Genomic DNA, 19,596 nt, shown 5'->3' with positions numbered 1-19,596 from the left:
GTGTTGAAGTAGTAGCTCCCCTGTGACCTTTGGTTACTATATTGGACAGTGTAGATGTGAACAGTATTTTGCAGTTCGGTTCTGAGGTCCTATGATTTTCATTTTTCTTCTTGCATATTTAACTGTTCCTGTCAATAGTTTACTTCCTTTAAAGAAATTTGAGTAGCTTCTATCTGACAGAAAAAGCAGAATATTTTATGTAACTCTCATTGCTTTCCAGGTACAAGCTCTTTCCTTCCTTCCTCAGCTAGACTTGTTGAGAGTATTGATTATAATTACTATCTTTCCTTCCTTACCTTTCACTCAAACTGTTGTAGTGTGGCTTCTATTTTGCATAAATAGTTCTTGTTAAAGTCACAAGTGATCTCCATTCTTATCACAAATTTCAGAAAGTCTTTTTTTTTTTTTTTTTTTTTTAAGCAGTGTTCGGCTTTCAAGCAGCATTTGGTGTTCTTTTGAAGTCTTTTGGTCACTTCCTTGGCTTCTTAGTTTTCCTTCTGCCTTTCTGGCTCTTTCAGCCTGGCATCCTTTGCAGTCACCTCCTTCTCTAACCTGAACATCCTCAAGGCTTTATTTGGACTTTTCTTCTTCCTTGTTCCTCTTTTTTTCTCTCCTTATGCTACATCATCTGTAGTCCAATGACTCCCAAAATTTCGTCTTCTACCCACACTCCTTCTCTGAGTTCTGGGTATCCAATGATTGCTTGACATTTTTGTTTTAATGTCTCAAAGATAACTTAAGCTCACAAACTTAGTATTTCCTCCCATTCCCTCCAAAAACAAAAGAATCCAGGCCGTCTGCCAGTGTGTGCTGTATCTCTCGGAATGGTACCACTATTCATCATACTGCAAAAGTGAGAAACCTATGAGTCATCCTTGCCACTTTGCACTTATTCCCCTATCCAATCACTGAGTGCTGTCAACTTGAATTTCTAAATATTCTTTTAATCTAAGCTGCCACCATCCTATTAGGTTGGTGCAAAAGTAATTGCGTTTTTTGACATTGAAAGTAATGCCAAAAACCACAATGACTTTTGCACCAACAAAGCTGCAGCAATAGCCTTGTAACTGAATTTCTCATATTCACTATGCTTTCCCATCACTATTGTGCCCAAAACAAAACTGATCATTGTTGCCCAATGCTCCCTGCATTGTCTATGTCTGGTTTGCCTCTTCAGTGTTTCACTTCCCCAGTGGCACAATAATTCCTTTGGTCGTGCGGCCTTTGTACATGGTACTCTCCATGGACTCTTCCTCTCCCTTCCACCTTTCCATACACCCACTGTTAACTTTCAGTTTAAGATTTCACTTCAGTCCTTATTTCTTTTGAGAGGAGGCCTTCATCCTCCAGTCTAGAACAAACTCATTTTCCCTTAATGGTTTTAGTTAGTGGTAGTATATCTATTAACATGGTTGCTTGAGTATCCTTAAGCTAACTTCAAGCTCCATGAGAAGCTGACTTTGTGATTGATCACCATTATGTCGTTGTTATCTAGTAGAGGCCTGGCACAGTAGACGCTCAATTGATACATACTGAATAATAGGCCTAATTCTTTACATATTAATATGGTACAAAAGAATCTTACCTACCTTATATTTGTTATCTAGATTCTCTAAAGGATGTTTGGCAGAGAAATTGCCCCGTTTTGCATATGTGGCATTAAGACCCAAAATAACTAAATGACCTGACCAAAATCGTAGACATGCAGAACTAGCATTGGAAATTGGGGCAGGCATTACTGAGTCTCAGTTGGCATTCATTTCAATATCCTATAGTTTAATACTGCATAAGCTCTTGTTATTTTGGTGACTTTTTTTTCTTTTTTAAAATACTTATGACATGTTTTTATATTCATTGAATATAAAATAGAAAAGATTTAGGCTCCACAGTTCTAGTGTATGGATGTATCTCTTCCTAGTAGAAAAATTTTCAAAAATTAATAAGAAAGTTTTTATACATGGAATCTTAGTTTTTTGTATTTCCTCTGCCATCCCGTCCTTATCTTCCAAAAGTATGATATAAATTTTTAAATGTAATATGGGTTGTACTTTGCAGTAACTAGTAACTTGTGTCTGTTAAATTTAACTTTAAATTAACATCGTGTTAAAAATTCAGTTCTTTGGTTACTTGAGTCACATTTTAGGTACTTAATAACCACATTTGGCTAGTTGTTATCATTGGACAATTGAGATACCAAAGATTTCCATTATCACAGAAAGATAGTGCTGTCAAGGGAGGTGATATCTAAAATTACTTTTTTCCTTCCTTCATTCATTCTTTCCTTTATTCCTTTTCTTCCAGGTTAGTCACCACTAGTTTAAAGTCATTAGAGAATCTAATGTTCTTCTAATTTTGCATAGGATCCTTCCTTAAATAAAGATGTCTAGAACATTAGGTTCTCAATGAAGTGTTTCAATCAATGGATCTGTTTTCTTTGTGAGAGTGGAGATTTGGGCCTGTGAAAATTTAATATTGTATTGTTAGAAATGCTAGTTTCCAAAGCATTCTTAAGTTACATATCTGCGTTTGGTCTTCAGTTGTTGGAGTAGGTGGGTTTTTTAGAAGGTTGTGGAGTAACAGTCTCATTTTGCAAGGCTGTGGTTTGCCTTCAAGCTAATACCTGGTAGGGCAGGTCTCTGTATCCCTGTATTTTTCTTTTGGAACAGTGATTCCAAAATATCTAAAAGAACCACCTGGGGGAAAATGGCTGTTTCCCCTTTCCCAAAGAGTTTGTGTAGTGTTTTGTTTTTATAAACAGGCAAAGTATGTTTTATTCAACCTCTTAGAGCAAGTTTGACCAACCTACAGCCTGTGGGCCACATGTGGCCCAGGACGGCTTTGAATGTGACCCAACACAAATTTGTAAATTTTCTCAAAACATTATGAAATTTTTTTTGCAATTAAAAAAAAACATCAGCTATTATTAATGTTAGTGTATTTTGTATGGCCCAAGACAATTCTTTCAATATGGCCAAGGGAAGTCAAAAGATTGGATACTCCTGTTTTAGAGTGTTTGTGGTTTTTAGAGTTTTCCTGGTAATTGTTAAAGAGCCTGGTTTGAGAATTGGTGTCCTAGACCATGTTGAGTCTTTGATTACCATATTGAGAGTGCAGAGTCATTTGTTTTCATTGATGTGCTGATTCTCAATTTTGAAATACCCTGATATAGACAAGTACTATCTATCAAAGTTCTGGCTTTAACTGTTAGAGAACTGTGTACTGAATTAAATTAAGTTGTCAGTTGTTAAACATCTGATATGTTTCAGGAGTTTTCTGTAGCCTGGGCACAACAACCTTGCAAGGTAGGTAGTTGACAGATGATCAGACTCAGAAGCTAATATCAACTTGTAAGTGGTAAACACTGGCTATTAGGAAAGGTAATAGATATTAATACCTAATTATTTAGTAGCAGACACTGGTTATTAGGAAAGATGAGGTATTAGGAAAAACATCTATGTTTTTACTCGTTAAGTGTGAACAAAACATGGTATGTTGCTATTAAGAGTTCTATTCAAATGTTGTAGGGATATCAGACATATAAGTACGAAGTGATAAGTTTGAATCCTGTGAGTTATTGTGGAACAGTTGGGTCTAGATATTAACCTCTTTTTTTTTTTTTTAAATAAAACCTAATTGTTTAGGGCATAACTTATCAGACTTGATATTTTAGAAACTAATGTTATGGCAAATAATTCGTGATTCTATAGGAGGACTTTTTTTCTTTAAAAATTAAAATGTGAATTTGCTTTTTGTTTATTTAATCACCAATTTGAATCTCATTATTTTGGTTTAAAATGAAACCGTCACGAGAATTGTGTACTCAGAGCATTTGCAAATAAGTATTGTAAAGGAGAAATATTTTTTGGCAAAGCTGGTCAGGACATAGCCTCAGTACTAACTTACCTATAAATTTCTAGAGATTTGCCTAAGATTGGGTTTAGAGAAAATATTGTACTACCTCCCCTGTATCAATCCCAATTATCAGACAGATTTGCTGATCAGAGACAAATTTAAGAACCGGTAATTAAGCAAAATAACTGCAATAACAACAAATAGGCGTTCATAATAAACGGCTTTGAGGCATCTTGCAGAAACAGAAGATAATTTTGTTTCTGCTTTTCATTATTTTCTTATCAGAAAATAGCAGTCTGTAATAACCCTTTAGAGTAGACGTAAGGACAGGAGCTGAATTTTGATCATTGCAATGTCTTCATCTAGCATAATGCTAACAAAATTAACAATGTTTTAAATCTCAATACAAAAAAGGGTCAGTGAACTATACAATTTCGGAAAATTTCAGTCTCAAGCCTTCCTAGAGTATTCAATTTTAAGAGTCTGAGGATTAACCTTTTTCAAAACCAATGCTTTAAAATTTTATTCAAAGAATTTCATTGTACTTCGCTTATTTCAAATGTTTGTTGTTTCATGAGGAAAAGGAAGTAATACAGAAAGTTTGAGAAATAGGGAAGGTAACTTAAATACCTCAAACCCTTAACCTGTTTGCATTTGTGTACATTTTTAAACTAAAATTTTGTATCCTTCTCTCCCTATCTAGCATTAAGTAACATTTGCAAATAATCTGTTTCATATACCACCTATAGAATATTCATATAATTATAATACTTTAAAGTATATGTACCATAACTTGCCATTTCATGCTCTTTGTACACTTTTTAGTCCATTTACATTTATTGTGATTTGGTTGTAATTAGGCCTGACATCATGTTGTTTCCTATTACCTGTTTTTTGTTTCTCAAATTCTTCTTTCCTGCCATTTTTTTGTGCTAAGATTTTTTGGCCTTTCATTTAATTCTTTATTGAATGTCTAGTTATGCATCTTTGCATTATTTTTTGGTGGTTACTCTACTTTGAATATTGAATTTCTTCAGCTGAAATATAGGAATTTTAAAACACAGTACTTTGTCTTTTCTTAGTGCTCCTGTCATCTAGATGATAAATATGTTGTATTTGTTGCTTTCAATAGTTACATGGCTTTAAAAAACAGAAGAGAAAAAATATGTATGGTTTTAAATTATTTTCATTTATATTCATTCTTTATTTATCAGACTGCTTCCCTTCGTTGGGCACTTCTTGTAATGGAGGTCAGTTGGCAACAAGTTCTCTTAGTTTTTGTTTATCTAAACATGTCTTTATTTTACTGGCGTTTTGAAGGATAGCTTTGCTGGTTATAGACTTCTTAGTTGACAGCTTTCTTCTTTCAGCCGTTTTGGTATGCCATTTCAATGTCTTCTGACCTTTGGTGTTTCTGGTAAGAAGTCAGCCAACTGTGTAAGATGTTATTTTTCTCATTGCTTTCCAGATTTTCTCTTTACCTTTGGCTTTCAGCAGTTTGTGCCTCAGGAGTTTTTCTTTTTGTGTATCCTTTGTGAGTTTAAGTTTCTTGAATCTGTAAGTTGATATTTTTAACTTTTACTCCTTCTGCCATTTCCATTCTGCTATTAAGTCCACCTAGTGAATTTTTCATTTCAATTTTTTTTTTTTCATGAATTTCTTTAAAAATTTATTCCAGGTCTAGAATTTCTAACTTAATAGTTTTCATTTCTCTATTAGATTCTATCTCTGTTACTCATTGATATATTTACCTTTGCTTTTGTTTAACTGTTATTACAGCTATTTTTGGAGTCTTTGTCTCCTGAATTTAACATGTAGGCCACATGGAGGTAATTTCTAATGACTGCTTGTTTTTGTTTTTTTTTTTTTTCTTGAGTGTGTGTTACATTTTCCTGTTTATTTGGATGTCTAGCAGTTTTTTGGATGGAAACTGGCCATGCAGATACTACATTATATTTGGCTTTGGGTTTTGGGTTGGTTTTTAAAAATATTCTTCTGAAGATTATTGTTGTTAGGTGTTTTTTTTTTTTTTCTAAAAGGCACTTTTTATCTAGGCTCAAACTGCAGACTTTCCACCCCCATCCACTCCCCTCCCCATACAATAACTGATATCTCTGTTCTGTATTTTATGGTTTCCAGCTACTTATTTTTAGGTTGGCCCCTTGTGTAATTTGGTGGCCTGCAGAGATTCGGGGGCTTACCCTTGCTATCATTCTACTTTTTCTAAGAATTTTCACTTAATTTCCAATTCCTCTGTTGACTTTGGGCTCTATTTCCTGATATTTCAAGTTACTAGGACTTTACTCTCAGCCATTTAAGCTATCCACAGTTGAGAAAGGCTCTCAGTTAAAAAGCAGCAAAGTCAGGGATCTGACAAAGTGCAGCTACATGTATCATGAGTATTTTCTTTCCTGTCTTTGCTTCTTTTTCATTTACTCTGGTTTCTTTTCCATCCACATACAGTCATATGTTGCTTGACAACTGGGATACTTTAGAGAAATACATGATTACGTGATTTTGTCATTATGCGTAATGATACAAACCTAGAGAGCATATTCTATTACACACCTAGGCTATATGGTATAGCCTGTTGCTTCTAGGCTACAAATTGGTACAGCATGTTACTGTACGTGGTTGGAACATAATGATAAGTATTTACATATCCACACATACAAACCTAAACAGTAAAAATACAATGTAAAAAGTAAAATGGTACACCTGTGTAGGATACTTACTAGTGAATGGAACTTGCAGGACTAGAAGTTACTCTGAGTGACTGGTGAGTGAATGTGAAGGCCTAACACATTACTGTACACTACTATAGACTTAGAAACACTGTAAACTTAGGCTACATTAAATTTATTTAAAAATATATTTTTCAATAATAAATTAACCTCAGCTTGTTTTAACTTTTTACTTTATAAACTTCTAGATTGCTTAAAACTTTTTGACGCTTTTATAGTAACATTTGGCTTAAAACACAGACATATTGTACAAGTGTACAAGAATATTTTCTTTGTATCCTTATTCTATAAACCTTTTTCTATTTTTTAACATTTTAGTTTGTTTTCTTTTAAACATCTTTTTTTGTTAAAACGAAGACACAAACATACACATTAGCCTAAGCCTATAAAGGTTCAAGATCATCCATATCACTGTCTTTCACCCCACACCTTGTCCCACTGGAAGGTCTTCAAGGACTATAACACATGGAGCTGTCATTTCGTATAATAACAGTATATATTCCTTCTTCTGGAATGCCTCCTGAAGGATCTGCCTGAGGCTGTTTTACGGTTATTTTTTTTTTTTTAAGTAAGTAGAAGTAAGCTCTAAAACAATGATAAAAATTGTAAGTACATAAATCGGTAACATATTTATTATTGTTATCAAGTGTTATATACTGTGAATAATTATATCTGCTATGCTTTTATATTACTGTCAGCTTAGTAATTTCTCACAAACACGTGAGAAATGCATTGCACTATGCTCTTGCAATGGCTACCACATCAGTAGGAGAGGAATGTTTTAGCTCCATTATAATCTTATGGGACTATTGTATATGCAGTTCATTGTTGACAGAAACATTATTATGTAGCACTCGAGGGGATTTAACTCTTGGCGTTTCTACTTAATAGTTTGTGGGACCTCTATGAAAAGGACTTCACCTCTGACCCTCAGTTTCCTTATATGAAAAATGGGAAAGGTGATAGAGCTAGAGTATCCTAATCTGAAATGCTCCAAAATCTAAAACTTTTTGAGTGCTTGCATGGTGTGCAAAGGAACTACACATTGGAGCATTTTGGATTAGGGATGCTGAACTCCGGTAGGTGTAATGTAAATATTCCAAAATCTGAAAATATCTGAAATTTGAAACACTTCTGGTCCCATGCAAAAAGGACAAGGGATACCCAACCAGTATTCATAGTGAGAAGTATCATAAATTCCTGTGAGAAATACATGAAAAATCAAGTGTATCTTATCTATCCAGGTGTATACTAAAATGTAGTTTTTAATTACATGGTTTTTCATACATACTGTTTTCCAGTGTTTTACCCATTTATGATGCTACTAGACATGTACTTCTCTATCTTCTTATCAACTTTTGGTTCATCTTTAAAATAGTTTGAAATATAAATTGCACAGTTATTCATTGATACTGGAAGGTATAAGTTTTCTGGTAACTCTAATTAAAATGTTTTCAAGCTTTTAGTTTATTGACATTAGCAAGTCATGTGGGATTTGAAGCAATGCTATTTCTAATGCATTCTGTTGTAACTCAGTCTTGAATGGTTAGTAAAGAATATGATGGGCTAGGTAGAGGACTGAATTCTTTGTAATCAGCAGTTCTGACTTGGTTCATTGTAAAGTCACATGGTCACACCATCCACTTTTATCTGTGGCACTTGAGTTTTGAGCTTTGCATTAATACCACTGGATATTAATAGCGCATTGTTAACCAGAGGAGATTGGATTCCTGTAAAACAATACTTTGTTTTGAAAGAGTAGTCTGTATGGGGAGCATTACACTGAATACACCAATCACCGACAGCACGGATAGGAAATGTTGGTAGCTTTGGGATGATATAATTGGCCAGCACTTGATTAAAACAAAAATTGTTAGAACAATTGTTAGAATAAACCCAGCCACTTTGGGGTCGAAATTTGCATATGTATGCACATATTTTTAGTTGCTAAATCAGCTATGATTCATGATAGTAATTTAACACTTTGACTTACCTTAGTATTAAGCAGATGCTGTTAAACCATATAAGAAATTTTGATCTTTAAAGTATCCTTAATAACATTTTAATTCAGAAGTTTGTAGGGTATAAATAAATAGCATTTTTTGGTGGACTTTAACATTTTTGAAATATAATTTTGGGTTTATTTAAATCAACAATAAGCTACTTGTCAAGAAAGTAATACATTTTTGTATGTTAACAGTGCCCTAAAATAAAGATCCCCACTCTGCTGGCTGTCATTAACCATTATTTAATTTGCTGAAATAATGCTGGGCGTTGAAGTTTTGTTTCTGTTCTCAGACTAGGCAATCTTACATTAACCCTAGACATTCCTTTTGTAAAGTGTGTATCAGTGCCACTAAGGCAAATAGAAAAGAGTTTATCATTTATTAAATTTTTAGTGTCAGAGAAGTTGTGACATTTCTAGTACTGTGACCATTGGTTGTTAAATCAACATTCTTGTGCTATACTCTGTTGAATCCTTTAACACCACCATGCGGAATGGTGATTTCATATTTGTATGCGAAAGTCCCTTTTTTAAAGTCTTTTGGAGGTAATCTTAAACTTTGTCAATATCAAATTATAAGAAGCTATGTAGTAGCGTCTAGATTAGTAATGTTTTACGGTATTTATTTTTATGTATTTTTTTCAACATCCAGTTTTAAGCTCACAGTATGGGCAGTTGCAATTGTAGATCGCTTATTTGTTTATAATAACAGCTAAAATTTATTGAGCTCTAACTCTGTTGTCAGGCAGTGTACTAAACATTTAACACATTTTCTCAATGTTTTAAAAGTATTTTTTATTGTGGAATCTAAAAAGAACATAAAATATAAATGTATAACATAAGTTATCAAATGAACATCTATGTAATCACCACCCAGCTCAAGAAATAGAATGTTGCTGGCATCCTAGAAATTCTGTGTGCACCCCCTTCTAATTCCTCCACAAAATAGCCACTGCCCTGACTTACGGTGATCACTTCTTTGGGTATTGATGTTACTGTTTTTTTAATGATTTTTGTCACCTTTATGTATTCCTGAAGACTATTAGTCTAGTTTTTCCTGCTTTAAAAATTTATGTAAATGGAATCGTCTAGCATATTTTCAATCTGACATCTTTTGTTCACTCTTAGTTTGTGACATTTATTTATACTGTGTCTTTTTGTAATTCACTCTTTTTTTTTTTTTTTTCTTTTTTTGAGACAGTCTCACTCTGTTGCCCAGGCTGGAGTGCAGTGGTGTGACCACGGCTCAGTGCAGCCTCAACCTCCTGGGCTCAAGTGATCCTCTGGCCTCAGCCTCCCAAGTAGCTGGGACTACAGGCAGGTGCCACCATGCCTGGCTAACTTTTTTTTTTTTTTTTTGGTATTTATTGAAATGGGGTTTTGCCTTGTTGCCCAAGCTGGTATTGAACTCCTGAGCTCAAGCAATCCATCAGTCTTGGCCTCCCAAAGTGCTGGGATTACAGGCATGAGCCACTGTGCCCACTCCGTAATTCATTCAATTGCTATTTATCTTCGACTGGATGAATATACTACAATTTCTTTATTCTGCAGTTAAGGATGTTTGTGATGTTTCTAGTTTTTGGCAATTTTAAACAGTGCTGATGATAAACGTTTTTATACAAGTATCTTGCTTCATAGAAGTATTGTATATCTCTGAGGATATGCTGAGGAGTAGAATTGCTAGGATAAAGGTATGCATTTTTTCAACTTGAAAATATGCCCAAACTTTTCTTTCAAAATTGTTTTAACAGTTTGTATTCTCACCAGGAACATAGGAGAGTTTTTGTGTTCTGTACAATTATTGTATTTCCTCACTTCGTCTTCTCAGTATGGAGTGGATAATATCCCCATTTCGCATATGTTGGAACTGAGAACCAGAGGGATTAAATAACTTGCCAAAGCACACATTGCTAATGAGTAGCAGAGCTGGGATTTGAGCCTATCTCTGACTTGAGAACAGACACTCATTTCACTCTACTCTTTCAGGACATTATTTGGAAAACAGATTCCTCATGAAAGCTCAATATTCATTTACCGTATCTTTGATAAAAATGACAGGAAAGATCTGTGCTGTTGTGGACCTTACATTTTAATACTTATTGAGGGAATGCATAGATTACAAAACACCAAGTACATAAAAAAGATAATTACAGAGTATGATATGTGTCACAAAGGAAATAAACGCGACTAAGAAGAAACAATATGTTAGGTGTTTTGGGAAGGAGAAGGCTGCCTTTAAACTAAGACCTAAAGGATGAGAAAGAGACAGCCATCTTCAAAGTGCATTTAACAGGCAGAGGGAAAGGCAAGCCAAAAGTCCCTCAGGAGAAAATACTTTAAAACCAGTATTTCAGCAAAAGAACATTATATCAAATTAAATATTTTAGTTAGAACCCTCAATTACCTAACTTAGAAGATGAGAGTTTGGTGGGGTATTATGAAATTCAAGGAAAATTAAATAGGAAGGTGGTCTATGGAAAAATATAGGAATGTCACTTCTATGACAGACGAATATTTGCCTTTTCTTTAATCATATCAAAATGTACTATGTGTGGTAACAACATATTTATGACAGATCAAAAGAATTCCTTGGGATAACATTATTTTTCAAGGCTTCGTGAAAAAGGCATGGATGCACAGGTAAACCCAGGGGTCCAGAGGTTGCAGTGGGAAAATATCTAAGGGAAGAAAGAACCTAGTTTGACCTGGAACATTGATTAAAAGGAGATGCTAGCTCGAGCAGCTAATGGGGATTGTTTAATTGGAAAAAAATCCTAGATAATGTAGAAACCGAATGATTGGCCTATTTTACCTACCCTCTCTACCAGAATAGCGTCCAAATAAACTTCCAAAGTTAAATAACACAAAACTCTATCTAGTACACAATTTCATACTTAAAACATTTGAATCTGGGTGCAGTGGCTTATACCTGTAATCCCGGCACTTTGGGAGACCCAGGTGGGCGGATAACTTGAGGTCAGGAAAGTTTGAGACCAGCCAGGCCAACATGGTGAAACCTGTCTCTACTAAAAATACAAAATAAACCGTACGTGGTGGCAGGTGCCTGTAATCCCAGCTACTTGGGAGGCTGAGGCAGGAGAATCGCTTGAACCCAGGAGGCAGAGGTTGCAGTGAGCCAAGATTGCACCATTGCACTCTAGCCTGGGCGACAGAGCAAGACTGCAACTCAAAAAAAAAAAAAAAAAAAAAAAAGGTTTGCTTTCTCAGATGGATTTTCTGGACACTATAGCAATTCTTCTCTAAAGGTAGTCTGGTACAGCTGTTTGTAACAATCCTGTATAGCAGTTTCGTAGATGCTGCATGCCCTGGGAGGTATTTCTACAAAGTTCAGAATTTAAAAAATCTCCTCTGGAGCTGTCCAGTGCAGAACTTCTGCTGTCCTTTTTATGAGGACCATGTTAGAAGCCCTTAGCTTCTGCAGAGTTGGGAACAAAGGAATGAGGGAAATAGATACCTAAAAATAGATACCTAAAATAGTTTACCTTGACTCATTATAATATGTGGAATTCTATCGTTTGGAAAATGGACTTAAGTGTTTTCAGTGAAACCATCAGGAATTTAAAACTAGATCCAAAAAGAAAAACTATTTCCCTCTCCATTTTGACAGAAGTCACTGTTTATAGTACACTGAGAAGTTCTTTTTATCTTTTGGTGAGGATTAGAGTAGTAAATGTAATGAAACATCCTAAGTGGTAAGATCAGTGTTTTATATCCAGGGTTGAAACTCACAAAAGAGGACTGAACCTAAGCCATCACTTATGACTTAACACATATACATGATATTTAAAGCTATGAGTCTGGTATGATAACCATAGAAAATAACAGTATGAGCAAGGGAGACGGGTATAGGACCAAGTGCTAAAGGAACTCCTACCACTTAATTGCTGGGTAGAAGAGTGTGTTGTTTCAAGGAAGGGAGTGGCTAACAGTGTCAGATGCTACTGTAGTAGTTCAGTGAGACAGGGATTGAAAAATATACATTAGCTTTAGCAGCCGAGAAGTCATTGGATGTCTTAATAAAACAATTTTGGTGTTGTGGTGAGGGGAAGCCAGGTTGGCTTGCATTTAAGAATGTGCTGCACTATTAGAAGCTTTGACTAGAGTCAGAGTGCAGTAAAAAGTTAACTGTGATTAAAGGAGAGGGAATGATCAAGTTGAGGTGGAAATTTAAATATACTAGGGAGAGAAGAGATCATCCTTAGTGTAAAAATTATCCTTTTCTCTACATCCTGCAAAGAAGTAATAACTATGGAGACCAGAGTTTCCATCTTTTTTTTTTTTTTGTACTTTCCACATACTCAGAAAAGTGTTCAGCTTTCTATGTTTTCTGTTTTTCTTTTCATCTGTTTGTACGGCTTCTTTATCTACTAGCTTTTTATCCCTGGCTCCTCTCCTAGGTTCCAGTCATACATTTTTTAACTGCTGGATAGGACTCTTAATTGTCCCATAGCTCCTCAAATTCAACATGTTCAACTGAATCTTTTCCTTTTTGATTACTGAGGGCCTAAATATCTGGATCTTCCATTCTCTCCTTTATCTCTTCCTTTCTTCCCCCTGTTTTTCTCTCTCCTTCCGGTCCCTGCTGGGAGACTTCAAATATTCATAATGCTATTTTTTGAAAGATTATTTTCTGGAATAGTTCTAAATTTGGTCAGCTTCGTTTAATATAACATTACCCATAAAATCATTTATATTGCCAATTTCTACTGTTTATCCATTAGTGTGGAATATACAGTAAAAACCAAAAATCTATCATTTCTGTGAAAATGGCAGGTGGAGTGAAGATTTTTATTTATGTACCTTTGTATCAGCATAATTTATAGTTCATAATTGCACACTTGAACCTCCTTGATTATATAGTTTTTATACTTTTTAAATTAAATTTTTTGTGTGTGTGTGAACCAAATACCGTACCTGCTAATTCTCTTATTTCTCTGAAATGAATTTAAAGAAACAAAAGATGTATCTTCCACTTTGGTTTCCTGGTATTTCAGGAAATTAATATAATTATGAACCCAATTTTATTATATTTAAGTCTACTAATTGAACTACAAATAAAAACAGTTATTTGCTTTTGACTTTTGAACTGTATTTGAGAGATAACTAAAACACTTTTAAAAATAGATCTGCCAGAAGATGATAGGGAAGATACATTTTTTATTTTGTGTGGACATACCTTTATTTTAAAATGAAATACTGGAAAATTTTACTTTGTTCTTATAACATAGTTGTGTGTAGTATGGTGGAAAGCTAGTTGCATAATTATTGCTAGCTCTTCAACTTTGAGTTGGAATTCTGGTAAACACCCACAGCAAAAATTTTTGGATGCCTGCATACTTTTGCATTGTTAAAAAAGACACCCACATGAAATCTTAGCCTTGGAAAAATTAGCGTACTAAGTACATACATCTTTATAGTTTTCTTTTAATGTAGATGGGAAGAGAGATGCCTTTTTTGTGTATATTATAGACGTTATATTTTCTTGTAATACTTGGAGGTTATATATTTTAAAGTCTACTTTCATTAAAAAACTGAAGAGCACTATGTGTTCTATGGTGAAAGCTAAGGAACTCCTCTTTAAAGTTTGTTGAATTAACTGGCAGACTTCCTTGTTCTGACTTTATTTGAATAATTGAACAGTTGAATCATCGATCCCTATTCAGAGTCATTTCTTATCATTTGGGATTGTCCCTGACTCTGCTGCCTGAAACACATTAAACAGTCGTAGAAGTACAGCTGAAGTGGGTTGTGACTGTGATTGAGCTCCACAGGCCCCTAGTCATATTTTTTTTCTTTTACTGTTTATGCATACTTCTTATTTTTGAATTATACTTTAAGTTCTGGGATACATGTGCAGAACATGCAGTTTTGTTACATAGGTATACATGTGCCATGGTGGTTTGCTTCACCCATCAACCCATCACCTACATTAGGCATTTCTCCTAATGCTATCATTCCCCTACCCCTCCACCCCCCGACAGGCCCCAGTGTGTGATGCTTCCCTCCCTGTGTTCATGTGTTCTCATTGTTCATCTCCCACTTATGAGTGAGAACATGCAGTGTTTGGTTTTCTGTTCCTGTGATAGTTTGCTGAGAATGATGGTTTCCAGCTACATTCATGTCCCTGCAAAGGACATGAACTCATCCTTTTTTATGGCTGCATAGTATTCTATGGTGTGCCATAGAATGTGCCACATATTCTATGTGCCACATTTTCTTTATCCAGTCTATCATTGATGGAAATTTGGGTTGGATCCAAGACTTTGCTGTTGTGAATAGTGCTGCAGTAAACACATGTGTACATGTGTCTTTATAGTAGAATGATTTATAATCCTTTGAGTATATCCCCAGTAATGGGATTGCTGGGTCAAATGGTCTCTGGTTCTAGATCCTGGAGGAATCGCCATACTGTCTTCCACAATGGTTGAACTAATTTACACTTTCACCAACAGTGTAATTTCTCCACGTCCTCTTCAGCATCTGTTGTTTCCTGACTTTTTAATGATCATCATTCTAACTGGTATGAGATGGTATCTCATTGTGGTTTTGGTTTGCATTTCTCTAATGACCGGTGATGATGAGCATTTTTTCATATGTTTGTTGGCTGGTTTATGCATACTTCTAACAACTTCAACTTTAACCATTACTGGTTTCTATGTTCATACCAGCAAGCAGAAGAATAATAGGCATCTTCATTTTAAGTAGGAAGAGGGCTAACAATAGGCAGGCATATTTGCTGAAATGGGAAGTGACAGTTTGCAGTCTCATACAAAGGAAGAGATGAGAAAAATGACCAGAAGTAGTCACTTCAAGAATTATATTGTGATCCAGCAATTCCACGCCTAGGTGTATGCTCAAGATAAATGAAAACATATTTTCACCCAAAAACTTTAGACAGATGTTCATGGCAGCATTATTCACAATAGCCAAAAAGTAGAACCAGCCCAAATGTCCAACTGATTAATTTTAAAAAAAAGTGGCATATCCATACTATGGAGTATTATCTGGCAATAAAAAGGATTGAAGTACTGATACATGGTATAACATGAATGAACCCTGAAAACATGCTAAGTGAAAGAAGCCACACATAAAGCCCACGTATTGTGTGAGTCCCTTTATATGAAATGTCAGAGCAGGCAAATTCATAGAGACAGAAAATGGTTGATGATTGGCAGGTCCTGAAGGAAGGGGAAATTGAAGTATTTCTTTTTGGGGTGGTAAAAATATTCCAAAGTTTATTGTAGTGATGCTGGGAATAAGAGTACAACTTTGTAGACACACTAAAAATGATTAACTTGTAAACTTTAGTGAATTGTGTGATATTTGAGTTATATCTCAATAAAGCTTAATAAAGTTTAAAAACAATTGCAAATTTGGGGTAATTTTAAATTTTTATGGGGTTGGTTCCATTTTCCGTAAGCCTGGGGGCATCCTTTTTATAGTACAGTAAAATAATCATAGGTTGATAATAGTTATGAAACAGTGTGCTGTAAGGAAAATATTTAATGTCTTTTAGGATCTCTTTTGAAAAATGTATGAACTACTGTCATAAATGTTTAACATTAAACTTCATATTTGAATTCCTGGTTATCTTAAAATGACTCATTTTCCATGTATTTCACATAGCTGAAGTTAGAGCCATGTCTGTTAATGAAAACATGAGGATTAATTAAAAATTTAATTATTTTTCTCACCATTACAAAGCCCAGTTAAAATAATTTTCAAAAAATGTACTTAATTAAGTTCATCATTGTCCTGAGAAAGAGGAGCAGAGCGGTTCTTGGCCAGGTCAGCAGAACTCCTGGCAACCCTCACCCGGGTGTGCTGGGGCACAGGCTATGATTGTCCTGGGGCGGCGGAGACCCGTGCGCTTGCCTTGCCTGCCAGGCAGCACCCTTTGGAGTCGCTGCGATCGGCTGGTATGCCCCTGCCAAAGCCTCGGCTGCTTCTGTCCACCTCTTACACTTCTCCATTTATCCATGGATCATTTCGAGAGTCCATCTTGTAAATGTTTAGCATTTTGCTGCTCTATTGCTTCTTTCTGGGGATAGTTCCAGCACTCGCTGGGCGGAGAAAGGCAGCTGAGCCCAGAGAAGAGCGAAATATGGAGACCCGGGCTAAAAGCAGACATCATCCTTCCCACCCGCTATTTCTGTATTCAGACAGTGGATACGTCAGGGAATAACTTCATGTCTTCTCCAGGAAAAAAGTCTTCCAGGTGAAAGTCTCAGCACCAGAGGAGCAATTCACTAGAGTTAGAGTCCAGGTTTTAGACCAAAAGGATGGGTCCTTCATAGTAAGATACAGAATGTGTGCAAGCTACAAAAATCTAAAGGTGGAAGTTAAATTCCAAGGTCAACATGTGGCCAAATCCCCATGTATTTTAAAAGGGCCAGTTTGCCATGAGAATTGTGACTGTCCTTTGCAAAATAGTGCAGCCTGGCTACGGGGGATGAACTGCTCGCCCGGAAACCATTGCTTAGATTCAGAGAGATCTGGCACATTTCCCTACTGTGGATCCAGAAAAGATTGCAGTAGAAATCCCAAAAAGATTTGGACAGAGGAAGAACCTGTGTCACTACACCTTAAAAGGTAACAAAGTTTGTATCAAGACTCACGGTGAACATAGAGGTTTTACAACTTTCATGGATGCCATACTACTTTCTTTGACTAGAAAGATGAAGATGCCAGATATGGAGTTCTTTGTTAATTTGGCAGACTGGCCTTTGCTTTGGAAAAAAAGAAATCCAGTTCAAACATCCATCCGATCTTTTCCTGATGTGGCTCCATAGATTCCAAGGATATCGTGATGCCCACCTAAGACTTGACTGACTCTGTTCTCGAAACCATGGGCTGGGTAAGTCTGGATACGATGTCTGTGCAAGCTAACATGGGTCCTCCCTGGGAAAAAAACTCCACAGCTATCTGGAGAGGGCAAGACAGTCACAAAGAGAGACTTGAGCTGGTTAAACTCAGTAGAAAACACCCGGAACTCATAGACGCTGCTTTCACCAACTTTTTCTTCTTTAAACATGATGAAAGCCTGTGTGGTCCCATTGTGAAACATACTTCATTTTTTGATTTCTTCAAGCGTAAGTATCACATATCTGTGGCACCGTAGCAGCTTATCACCTGCCATGTTTACTAGTTAGTGACAGTGCTGTTCTGAAGCAAGACTCCATCTACTATGAACATTTTTACAATCAGCTGCAGCCCTGGAAACACTACATTCCAGTTAAGAGCAACCTGAGCGATCTGTTAGAAAAACTTAAATGGGCAAAAGATAATGATGAAAAGGCCAAAAAGATAGCAAAAGCCAGACAAGAATTTGCAAGAAATAATCTCATGGATGATAACGTATTCTGTTATTATTTCAGACTTTTCCAGGAATATGCCAATTTACAAGTGAGTGAGCCCCAAATCTGAAAGGGCATGAGAAGGGTAGAACCACAGATGGAGAATGACCTCTTCCCTTGCACTTGCCACAGGAAAAAGACCAAAGATGAACTCTGATATGCAGAATAACTTCTATTAAAATAATGGTGCTCCGAAGACTCTTCTTAACTAAAAAGAATTTTTTTAAGTATTAATTCCATGGACAATATAAAATCTGCTGTGTGATTATTTGCAGTATGAAGATACTTTTCTACTTATTACACAATATTCTCATGACTGTACTTTACATTTTTAGAATTTTATAATAAAACCACCTTTATTAAAAAATATGTATACACACAGTTACTGTATCTGGCTTATAATTCTATTGCTTCAAAAATCAAAGAATTAACAGTAATTAACATGTAAATATGGAATCTAAGAGCTAATCTAGGTTGATAGTACTTTAATAAAGCATATAGCAATATTGCATTAAATGGAATTGAGTGAATCTGTTTGGCTGACAGATGTTGGTTAAGGGAAAAGAGTTTCGATTACCATGTAGATTTTGTACTGTGGTAGCACAGAACTTGCTGCATCTCATTTCTGTTAAAAATATATGTATATATATGGAGAGAGAGAATTCACTAAAGGATGTGAAGTACTGAAAACATGTTTTAAAAATTTAGTTGGTTCTTCTGCATTTAAAGAACATCTGAAATATAGCCATATTATGTTCTCTACTGTTTAGATGTGGGTAGAGGAAGAACCACAGGATGGTGTTAGAGAGTTAATTCTAAACCCAGAACATCTATTTCCTAAACCATCTCCCCTTTCCTTTCATGACCTTTTTAAGGCTCGGTTACTGCTTTGAAAATGTGTCATATGTTGGGATAGAACAAACTCAAGAAGCACTGAAAGAGAAAGAGAAGTTAGAGAACAAAGAATTATGGAATCAGATGTGAAACTAAACACCTAAAAAGGAAACACTAGTTGTCAAATTCATTGTGTCAACCAGTACATATCTGAATCCGACAAAAACTACAAGGGAAAGCAATGAAGAGCACTGAGTCACTGCAGACGAGGAATGAGTAAAGAGAGGAGCTGTGAAGGAATCTTGATATCCATGGGATTCCGGCTGTCATGGACTATAAAAAAACCATATTCATTGGTGATGAAGAAGAGTTTTAAATTGTTAATGATGAAATTTCAGTTGTAGGACTGATGGCAACTAGGTGATATAAATTTGTGGCTTGAGAGATGAGGTCTGAATTGATCGACTTAGCTACCCTGTAATTAGCAAACAGGAATCGTTGTTTCCTCCAGACACTGTGAAAAGTGTAGCTAGAATTTGGAATTACTAAAATGGATTTACTGTCATGGGGAGACTTAAATTTTAAGAAATCTCAGTAATTAAGATTTTCTTCTAGCTTATTGCTTTGTCCTTTCCTGGGGTAAAATATTTGGAAATGCTTGATTCTTGGAAATCTGTACTATGCCCTCTTAAATATGGTTAGATGTGTTTAGTTATGTTTGTTTTTATCAAGTGATTTTAAATTTTAAATGTTAAGCATAATCCATATTTCTTTTTATAACCAG

General features: G+C 35.5%; 1 protein-coding gene and 1 pseudogene across 4 annotated transcripts in view; both read left to right on the top strand.

The window, feature by feature from the left end:
• Positions 1-19,596, top strand: part of LOC105467228 (solute carrier family 12 member 2) — a 104,102-nt gene that overhangs the window by 9,501 nt on the left and 75,005 nt on the right. The window lies entirely within an intron of this gene.
• On the top strand, positions 14,830-19,590 carry LOC112424115 (protein O-glucosyltransferase 2 pseudogene; annotated as a pseudogene).

Source organism: Macaca nemestrina, chromosome 6, assembly GCF_043159975.1.
Source record: "Macaca nemestrina isolate mMacNem1 chromosome 6, mMacNem.hap1, whole genome shotgun sequence".
NCBI lineage: Eukaryota > Metazoa > Chordata > Mammalia > Primates > Cercopithecidae > Macaca > Macaca nemestrina.
Note: the sequence above shows the minus strand (reverse complement) of the source record. Positions and strands in the feature narration are given on the sequence as shown.